Here is a 9,838-nt window from a genome sequence, read left to right as displayed (position 1 = left end):
ACACACACACACATACACCACACACCTATACACACCGTGTACATATACTATACACATACACACCACACGCACACACATACATACACCACACACCTATACACACCGTGTACATATACTATACACATACACACCACACGCACACACATATACACCACACACACCTATACACATCGTGTAAATATACTATACACATACACACCACACACACACATACACCACACACACCTATACACACCGTGTACATATACTATACACATACACACCACATGCACACACATATACACCACACACACATACACACCATGTACATATACTATACACACCACACGCACACACACACCACACACACCTATACACGCTGTGTACACATACCACAAACATATACCTCATACACCACACACATACTCCTGCTAAGTTTAAAACATTCATGAATCAACGACTCCAAATTTCACAGCTCTTCCATTGGCTGCTCCCTAAATGGAAACAGGTCGTCTTTCCCCCCAGCTGTTTCTGGGGCAGGGTTCCTCTAAATGTGGGTCTACTCACGGTGATTTTGTTTCCTTTTCTCGGTCAACAGTCATGCGACACCACTAACCCAGGTGTTCTCCATAGCTCTGTCTTTTTATTAGTTTATAAACCTGGGAACTGAGGGAATGCTTCCAAAAATTCATAGACCCCACCATTTATTGAGTGACTACTGTGTGCGTGGGTATACTTCATGGCGTCTGACCCTCACCACAGCCAGCGAAATGCTTCTGTTACCCCCTTACACCGCAGATAAGAAAATTGAGGCTCAGAAAGATTTGTAAAATTGCCCAAGTCCCTTCCAAGCAGTAAGGGGCAGGATCTGAACCTGAGGACCTATAAGCCTGAGCTGCTTCCACTGCCCACTGCAGCCTGGCAACACAAAACCCCATTGGAGCCCTGGAGGAGTTCCTACTCCACGGCCCTGATACCACCCAGGCCGTTTCCCTACCAAGTTTTGGGTCCCTCTTGGCCCAAGCTCTCTCTTCTCCTCTCTGCCCTCCTCCCAGTGCCCTGAAGGCAGAAGGCTGGACGCCTCTACTTCCCTGGCCGCCCTCATCAAGGCCAAGGCAAACTTCTCACTGGAAGACACTGTGCCCTCCAGCCAAAGGCTCTGTGTGATGTTCTAATACCTGCCTGACGGGTTTTCTGTGAAAAGACCCATCTGGGGTGGCTGGGCTGCCAGGTCTGGGACAGGCAGAGTTCATAAGCAGCTTCTCCAGCCACAGAGCTCAGACTAGACTGGAGCCAGGTGCTGCCTGCCTCAGTGCCTAAACCCTCCCTGGCCTTGGTCAGCCAGAGGCCCCTTCTGGGAAACCAGCAGGACAGCTGGGTGTACAGGGGCTGAGGCAGGGGGCCCCTTCACAACAGAAAATGGGTTTTGGACTCAGGCGGACCCAGGTGTCAATCCCAGCTCTACCAACTTCTACCTGTCTGACTTTGGGACAGTGGCTTCTGCTGGCTGAACCTCAGCTCTCTCAGCTATGAATGAAACAAATAATACCCACTGCCCCTAGCCCTATGCTTGGGTCTCAGTCTCCCTGTCTCTAAAATGCAAGGGAAGGGTTGGGCCACATGACCTTGAGGTTTCTGTCTAAAATGCTCTCCATCAGGCTGGGTTGAAGGTGTCCTTTCTGCTCATGGGACAGTGGAGAATTTGATGTCTTGTTGTGTCTCTCAGGGTGAACTCAGCCCTGGGGGAGAGTTTTCAGTTTAATTCAACAGTTCTTACTGAGCACCCCACAGCAATCTGTACCGTTTTAAGGACTCAGGGTACAAAGATAAGCATAGGCCCTACCCTTCAGGAGCTCATAGACTAGACCAGTAGGAGTGATAAGACCCATAAAAACAAGTATAATAGGCAGTGCAAAGTGATAAGTGTACTAGGAGGGGTACAGATAAAAGACTATGAGGGCTGAGAGCAGAAAGAAGGTGATTCCAGGCTGGGAGGGAGATAAAGCTGTGGCTAGTCCACAAAGGGTCTTGAATGGTAGTTTGGACTTTAGGGGGCCAGACTGTTGGAAGCTGTTAGATGCTGTTGACTAGGGCAGGGGGCAGATCAGAGCCATGGCGACCGGAGAGTTTTCTTAGTCCTCTACCACCTGGAACAACCAGACTGTGGAATTTCTAAAAGAGAAAGGCTCAGGTTCCACCATTTTTACAAGGGCCTTATTTCCTGAATACAGTAGTTCAGGATTTGCATAAAATGTGCAGGGGTTAAAAGCTGCCCTTTGTTCCTGGTCTTGAATGTTCCACAGCCACAGCCCGATGCCCACTCTCTCCTCTGTGCCCTCTTACCCAGCCACCTCCCTGCATGAAAGACGTGAGAATGAGGCATATGGGGCAGGAGGCCGGCACCCAGCTCAGGGAAACAGTCCTGGCTTGGCTCAACAGACAAAGTGTCCTGGGACCCCTGCCGCCCTGCCAGCTTGCCTTGGCTCAGCTTACAGCCTTCTGGGAAGGAGTCAGCCTGTTGAAGAAAGGATGTGTCACTGAGTTGCAGTTGGCTTACGTTGCCTGAGAAGTGCGCGTGCGTGTGTGTGTGTTCAGAGCTACGTGTTTTGCAGCTGATATCAATCTGGGTCAGAACTGTGCAGCCCTCAGCATATTGCTATCTAGAGACGATAAGCTGGAACGATACCCTTCAGGACCGAGCAGTGATCAACTAGCCCTTAAGATGTAAACACAGCTGTTCGCCAGGCTCTCATTTCTAATGATGAGGGGGCCTGCTTCGTTAGCAAAAGGGATCCAGATGGATCATAGGTTTGGTGAAGCCTCCCAAGGAGGCAAGGGTCTACAGCTGGCCCACTCTTCTGGTGGGAAACACAGAAGAGGCGATGCTGAATTCTGCAGTGATGAATCCTGCCACTTGCTTCATCAAGGAAAGCACGTCCAGGGCTGGGCCTGACACCCATGGGGCTGAGGAAGACCCCCAGGTTTTAGTGCTTGTTCTGCCTCTCAGCTACCACTGTGACCTTGACCAAGTCACCTTGTCTCGGTGGCATTTTGTTTCCTCATCTGTAAAGTGGGACTAATGCTTTCATCATTGTGAAAACCAGGAAGAAAATCCCAAAGGCTCCTGAGTAATCAAAAGAAATTAAGAGGGGCTTCCCTGGTGGCGCAGTGGTTGAGAGTCTGCCTGCCGATGCAGGGGACACGGGTTCGTGCCCAGTTGGGGAAGATCCCACATGCCACGGAGCGGCTGGGCCCGTGAGCCATGGCTGCTGAGCCTGCGTGTCCGGAGCCTGCGCTCCACAAAGGGAGAGGCCACAACAGTGAGAGGCCCGTGTACCGCAAAAAAAAAAAAAAAAAAAGAAATTAAGAAATTAATCCACCTGTCAGTCTATCTCATTCTTTGCTCAGAGAAAACTTGCCTTTGCCCCTCTCTTGGAGCCTATGTTTTTTTAGTTCACATATGATGAGAATATGCTTGGTTTTCTGGCTTCCTGGCTGACCACAGATGACAAACAATTGATTAGCAGGGAGCTGGTCTGCTAGAGATAGGCATACTGATGACTGACAGACACAAAAGGCAACCAAAAGAGCAAGGAAAGAGAAAAAACAAATTGTTGGGCAGAAACAAGATCTTCGAAAGCAACACAAGCCATGTAGTACTCGAGCGAATACGGTTACACATGTCAATAGCTCCAAAGGCCATCACACCTAGGAGCCTAGTGTGATAATTGACACTTCAAGGACTTTCCAAGGACATTTCAAATGACTGCACTCTATTTCTACTGTTTAGCAAGGCAGGGCTTTACAGAATATTATTTTAGAAGAATTTCCTTGCAAGTATTTCAAATAAATAATGTTTGGGGGGGTGCTTAAAGGGGAAATTCTCCAATATCCTGAACAATCAGACATCGGGAAAGACGTACATATTCCACGAGTGCTCTGGAGGGCACAGTCATACATGTTCTCTGCACACTAGTGTTTGGCCCAAGGATCAAAAATCAAACAATAGGAATGGAGAAACTATTGAAAAGGTATCAAACACTATCCAAAGTAACCATTGGGATAGTGAGGGGTAATCCCTTGGTTTTGAATTGTTCTTGAAGGCTGTCTAGGAAGGATCATAACAAGCATGCTGGTTGAAGAGTTGGCCTGGAACGTTAATTTGTTTTGCCTTGGCTACTGTTTAGAGTGTGGACTCGTCCCGGGGTATGTGGCAAGCCCACTGTGGGAGAAGGGAGGGAGGAACCAGGAAATACAGTTTCTGTCCAGAAGAAACATCTTTTTCAATGAGCCAAGCCATTGTCTTCACATCTGTGTGGACACTGTGGGCTTGCACAGAGATTTAACCGATTGAGCTGCACCTTCCGCTGCTGGTCAGGCCCCGTACTAGGTGCGTGGGAGGGGCACCCAAGAAGCACGGGGCTGCCCTCCAGAAGCTTACAGACTTGTTGCTTTTCAAGGATGGGGCCTAGGTCAATGGGAGATATTAGGTTAACTGCACTCTTCTTGATACTTCTTTCTTTAAATACACTTCAGTGCACAGAAAATAGTCATTTATGTAGCAAAACAAGAAAATACAGATGAGAAAAGAGAAAACTTAAAAGCATCTTCAGTCCCATCACACAGAAATAACCAATATTAACATTTGTATTAATAACCAGCATTAACAAGCTGTAGAATCGTTCATATGAATGAGTGCATGAATAGGATCACACTGCACACGGAGCTTTTTCACTTAAAAAATTATGGGTCCCTTAATGCATTCAGAGAGTTGACAGAAGAAAATCTCAGAAACATAGCATCTATGCTGGGAACATAAATTCCTCATCTACTCCAGAGAGAAATTCCTGTAATGTTAAAGAGATGAATGTAAATAAGTGAAGCCATAAAAGCATTACAAGAAAAGAGAGTAGGGCCTTCCCTGGTGGCGCAGTGGTTGGGAGTCCGCCTGCCGATGCAGGGGACGCGGGTTCGTGCCCCGGTCCGGGAAGATCCCACATGCCGCGGAGCGGCTGGGCCCGTGAGCCATGGCCGCTGAGCCCGCGCGTCCGGAGCCTGTGCTCCGCGAAGCGAGAGGCCACAGCGGTGAGGGGCCTGCGTACCGCAAAACAAAAAAAACAAAAAAGAACAACAGAGAGAGTAGACTAATTATGTAATATGAGGATGGAGAAGACTTCTTAAGCAAGACAGGAAACCCAGAAGCCAGAAAGAAAAAAAAGACAGGTTTGAATACTGAAACATTTAAACATTTAAAACTCCTACATAGGAGGCAGCATAGATAAAGTTTAAAAGCAAATAGCAGACTTGGGTAAAATATTTGCAGCGTTTAACAGAGGATTAATATCCCTAATGTCAAACAAAGACTTCTGGCACCTCAGTAACTGCTCCAGGTGGCCCACCGCCACCCATAGGTGCTTCAAAATATAGTGTTTTAGATGTAGAGAACGAACGTATGGACACCAAGGGGGGAAAGCGTGGTGGGGTGGTGGTGGTGTGATGGATCGGGAGATTGTGATTGACATGTATACACTAATATGTATGAAATGGATAACTAATAAGAACCTGCTGTATAAAAAATAAAATTTTTTTAAAAATTAAAAAAAATTTAAAACACAAAATATAGTGCTTTTTCTCCCTACCAACAGATGTCCATGCTTAATGTACAAAGAGTGCCTACAAGTAAGAACAACTCAAACATCCAAACAGAAAAATGGGCAAGGAATATAAACAAAGAATTCACAGAAGCAAGGCAGGTGGCCAATAAACATTAAAAGAGGTTCAACCTCAATGCTGTGGAAGAAATGCGAAATTTTTCCAATTATTAGAACCCAGTGCTTGCAAGGGTATGTAGAAGTGAGTACTCTCGTCCGCCGCGAGTGCAAGTGTAAATTGGCACAACTTCGGGAGGAAGGTGATTCGACAGCACCTAAGGCGAGCACTTTCAATGTGCACACCTGTGGACCCAGCAAGGACCCCGCAGCCAGAAGAAAAGAGAAATTGTGGACCTAAAGGAAGGAGTGAGTCTGTGAATTGCTCAGCCTCCCAAGAGGACAACCCCTGTTTCCTTGCCGTGCTCAGGAGCCCTGAGCCCATGGAGTCTAAGGCCACCCTCCTAGCCACGCTCTGCGGAGAACATAAAAGAGCCCTCAGCACAGGCAGCTTTGCTCCAGACGCTGCTCGCCTCCTTGTTTTTCATCCGCTGGTGCTGCTTTTGGCTAAACTCTCTGGCCTCTTGCCTGAACCAATAGGACAGAGCAACCCTATCCTGGTTGACTTTCCTGGACTTGGCTACTCTCCTGCTGGCCATGGTGCTCACCTGATCCTGCCTTCCTCACACACCCTTGTGGAACTTCTCAGAGCGCTTCTGGGCAGCCATGCCCTGGCCAAGGTGACCCCCTGACAAGCTGACACATTTAAAACTCCAGAGTTGTTCGTTGTCATTTTGACTTATCCTATAGACCGGCACACACAGGCTGGTGAATTTCCAATGACCTGACTCTGGATTGTCAGTTCCCTGATGGCAGAATTTCCAATGACCTGACTCTGGATTGTCAGTTCCCTGATGGCAGGCACCAAGACGATTTTGAACACCAATTCTATACACTCAGGACCAAGGACCTACAAGGTCCCCATGAGAACTTGTTGATTGAATGAAAACTGGATGAATCAACTTAAACTCCCTTCTCCCCGCCACGTGTGACAGTTTAAGTCAGCCCGACACAGCAGATAATCCACTTAAGCAGGGGTCAGAAAACTTTTTCTGCAAAGGGTCGGAGAGTAAATAGTTTAGGCTTTGCAGGCAAGAGGCAAAATCAGGACTACTATGTATCTCTTAAAAAGCAAAAGAGAAAACAAATTTCTATGCTTTTTTTTTTTTTCGGTACGCGGGCCTCTCACTGTTGCGGCCTCTCCCGTTGCGGAGCACAGGCTCAGCGGCCATGGCTCACGGGCCCAGCCGCTCCGCGGCATGTGGGATCCTCCCGGACCGGGGCACGAACCCGCGTCCCCTGCATCGGCAGGCGGACTCTCAACCACTGTGCCACCAGGGAAGCCCTCTATGATATTTTTAATGATGGAGTTCAAAATATAATAATGATAATAGAGTTCAGTTTTTTAAAAAAATAATACAGGTCTCCCGATGAGAAGAATAACATTGTTTTTTGAGGAATAACATTTCACTTAATTGGAGTTCAGTCAGCGCCTCTGTCTTCAAAAGCTATTGCAAATATTCATCTGTTAATGCTGATGTGTAATGAGATTTTATGTATTTCATCTTTGAAAATGAAAGTTGAATTTCATATAATTTTCACGTGTCATAAAATATTACTCTTTTCGCTTTGTTTTCAATGAAGTTCAGCTCACAGGCAGTACAAAAAGAGGCAGTGGGGTGGGTTTGGCTTCAGGCTGTAGTTTATTAACTCTTACACTTGAGGGTAAAACCGAGGAGAATATTTTCATTCTCGCTCTTAACTCAGCCCCCAAATCCTACATTTCCTAGACCTCGGGGTTTCTGAGACACTTTCACTCCTTTCCTTCTCAAGGAAAACACAGGCTGAGCCTGGCAACTCCCCAGAAGGGGTTCTGGGAGCTTCGTTATCGCCCAAGGGCCCCAGAATCACAGAGTGAAGTCAGAGAGGCTGCACGCCCTCCCTTCTCCAAGGCTGGCGTTAGCTTGTTGCCAACCACACAAAAAAACCACTGGGAAGCGCCTGCTTGTGCTTCTTCGGCCCAGACCACAGAGAGAAGGGAGGCCTCGGAGCGGCCGGGTTAATGGGGAGCAGCTGTGCTCGCCCAGCCCCGGGCACAGAGGGAACAAATCTAAATGCCTAAAATCTCACTGCATCCTGAAAAACGTATCATTTGGGAAAGACAACTGACCACAGCACAGAATTCAAGGCTAGCAAAACGACATAAATAAGGCAACAAAAGGACCTTACTTTTTGTCCATACAGAGAGTACCAAGGAGATCAGGGACTTGTGAAAGCATCAATCATTCATTGACTCACTGATTTATTCAACAAATAATTTTCTAGAGTCTGCTATGTGCCCGGCACTGTATTAGGCCCTGGCATACTGCAGAAAATAAGACATTCCATAGTTTCTGCTCTCATGGAGTTTACAGTATTGTTCAATGGCATTTGCTAAAGTCCAGTATTGCATGGCATATTACTAAGTATCCTTTGAATTACAATGATTGCGTGGTAAAACGGGGAAAGAAGGGATTAAGGCAAGCCAACCAGGTGACTTTATAGTAAGACCTTAGAACCTTTAGTATGCAGATTTCCACTGAGAATCTCCAAGAGAGGGATATGTAAAATGCAGCCTTCCCAACCTTATTTAACTATGGCATCCTTTTGTGAGTTGCATATTGTGGCATCAGAGTCAAATGGAACATAGTTTGAAAAGCTATGGCTCTTAGGACCACTGGGTATGACCATGTAGGGTGTGCACTGAACAGCTTCAGTGGGACCACTCACATAGACTCCCAATCCACGGTGCCCTGGAGTTTTATGACAGTGGACCTGATCTCTGTAACCATGGGGCAAAGCATGGGTAACACAGGGTTCATATGGCTATCACTCAGCTACCTGCCACTTGGCTCTTTCTCACAAAACAGGCCAAGCACAGTACTCAGGAGCTGGGAAAACTGACCTAGCTGCAGAGATGGCCTCAGGGAAGGTCAAAGCACAACATTCATGTGAGTCTCTGGGTAGAAAGCAACCAGCAGAATGAATTTTTTTAAAAAAGGACCATACCAAGGTACAATACAGTGATGTGTAAAACTCTGAGGATATAATGAAGACCCCAAAAACTTCCAAAGGGGAAAGAAAAATCAGGTCACAAAGAAACAATTATAAGAATGGTATGGGAGTTCTCAAAAGCAACACTGGAAACTAGAAGACAATGCAGCAATGTTTCTAGTATTCCAAATGAAAATGATTTTCCACCCAGAAATCTCTACCTGGCCAGGCTCCAAATCAATTTTGAGAGTAGAATAGAGACATTTCAAGAGCTGAAAAGTCTCAAAACTATTACTTCCCATGCTTTTCAGGAATTATTTGAATATATGCTCTACTGAAAACAAAAATAAAGAAAGAAAGAGAAATGTATGGGCTCCAGGAAGTAAGAGATACAACACAGGAGAGATGCAAAGGGCATCTAGGGTGATGGCAGTGACAGTCTAAGGACAACAGCTTCATGGTAAGTCTGGAGGGTAACTGGTTCCTACTGAAACTGGGTGACAGAAAGAAGTGGGGAAAGAGTCCTACAGAGAAGATCCAGGCCAAAAAAAAAAGAAGAAGAAGAAGAAGAAAAGAAAAGAAAGGAACCAAAAGATTACTGACCCTGTGGATAATTCTATTTACAGAACTGGGTTCAAAGAACACTAACGACAACAACAACAAAAAGAGGCAATTATTAACCAAAAAAAAAAAAAAGTGTAAGAAAGACAGTGTGATCACAGCTTTCTACTTGGCTCGGGAGTGATTCATATCTATTTAGCTATAATAATAAAAACACAAATATCAATTTAGAATAGGAGGGAGGGAGGTTGGGAAGGGGTAGTGTAAGCAAGCTAAAATTCTCCTCTACCATACCAAGAAGCCAGTGGAGAGTGTCTAAAACTCATTCATCAAGAGCGAATGCATTGTATGCATATTATTTAGAAACATGGAGGACTTCCCTGGTGGTGCAGCGGCTAAGAATCTGCCTGCCAGTGCAGGGGACGGGTTCAAGCCCTGGTCCGGGAAGATCCCACATGCTGTGGAGCAACTAAGCCTGTGCACCACAACTACTGAGCCTGTGCTCTAGAGCCCACGAGCCACCACTACTGAGCCCCCCTGCCGCACCTACTGAAGCC

This window comes from Physeter macrocephalus, chromosome 20 (assembly GCF_002837175.3).
Source record: "Physeter macrocephalus isolate SW-GA chromosome 20, ASM283717v5, whole genome shotgun sequence".
Taxonomy (NCBI): domain Eukaryota; kingdom Metazoa; phylum Chordata; class Mammalia; order Artiodactyla; family Physeteridae; genus Physeter; species Physeter macrocephalus.
The sequence above is the reverse complement of the archived record's forward strand: the minus strand, read 5'-3'. Positions refer to the sequence as shown.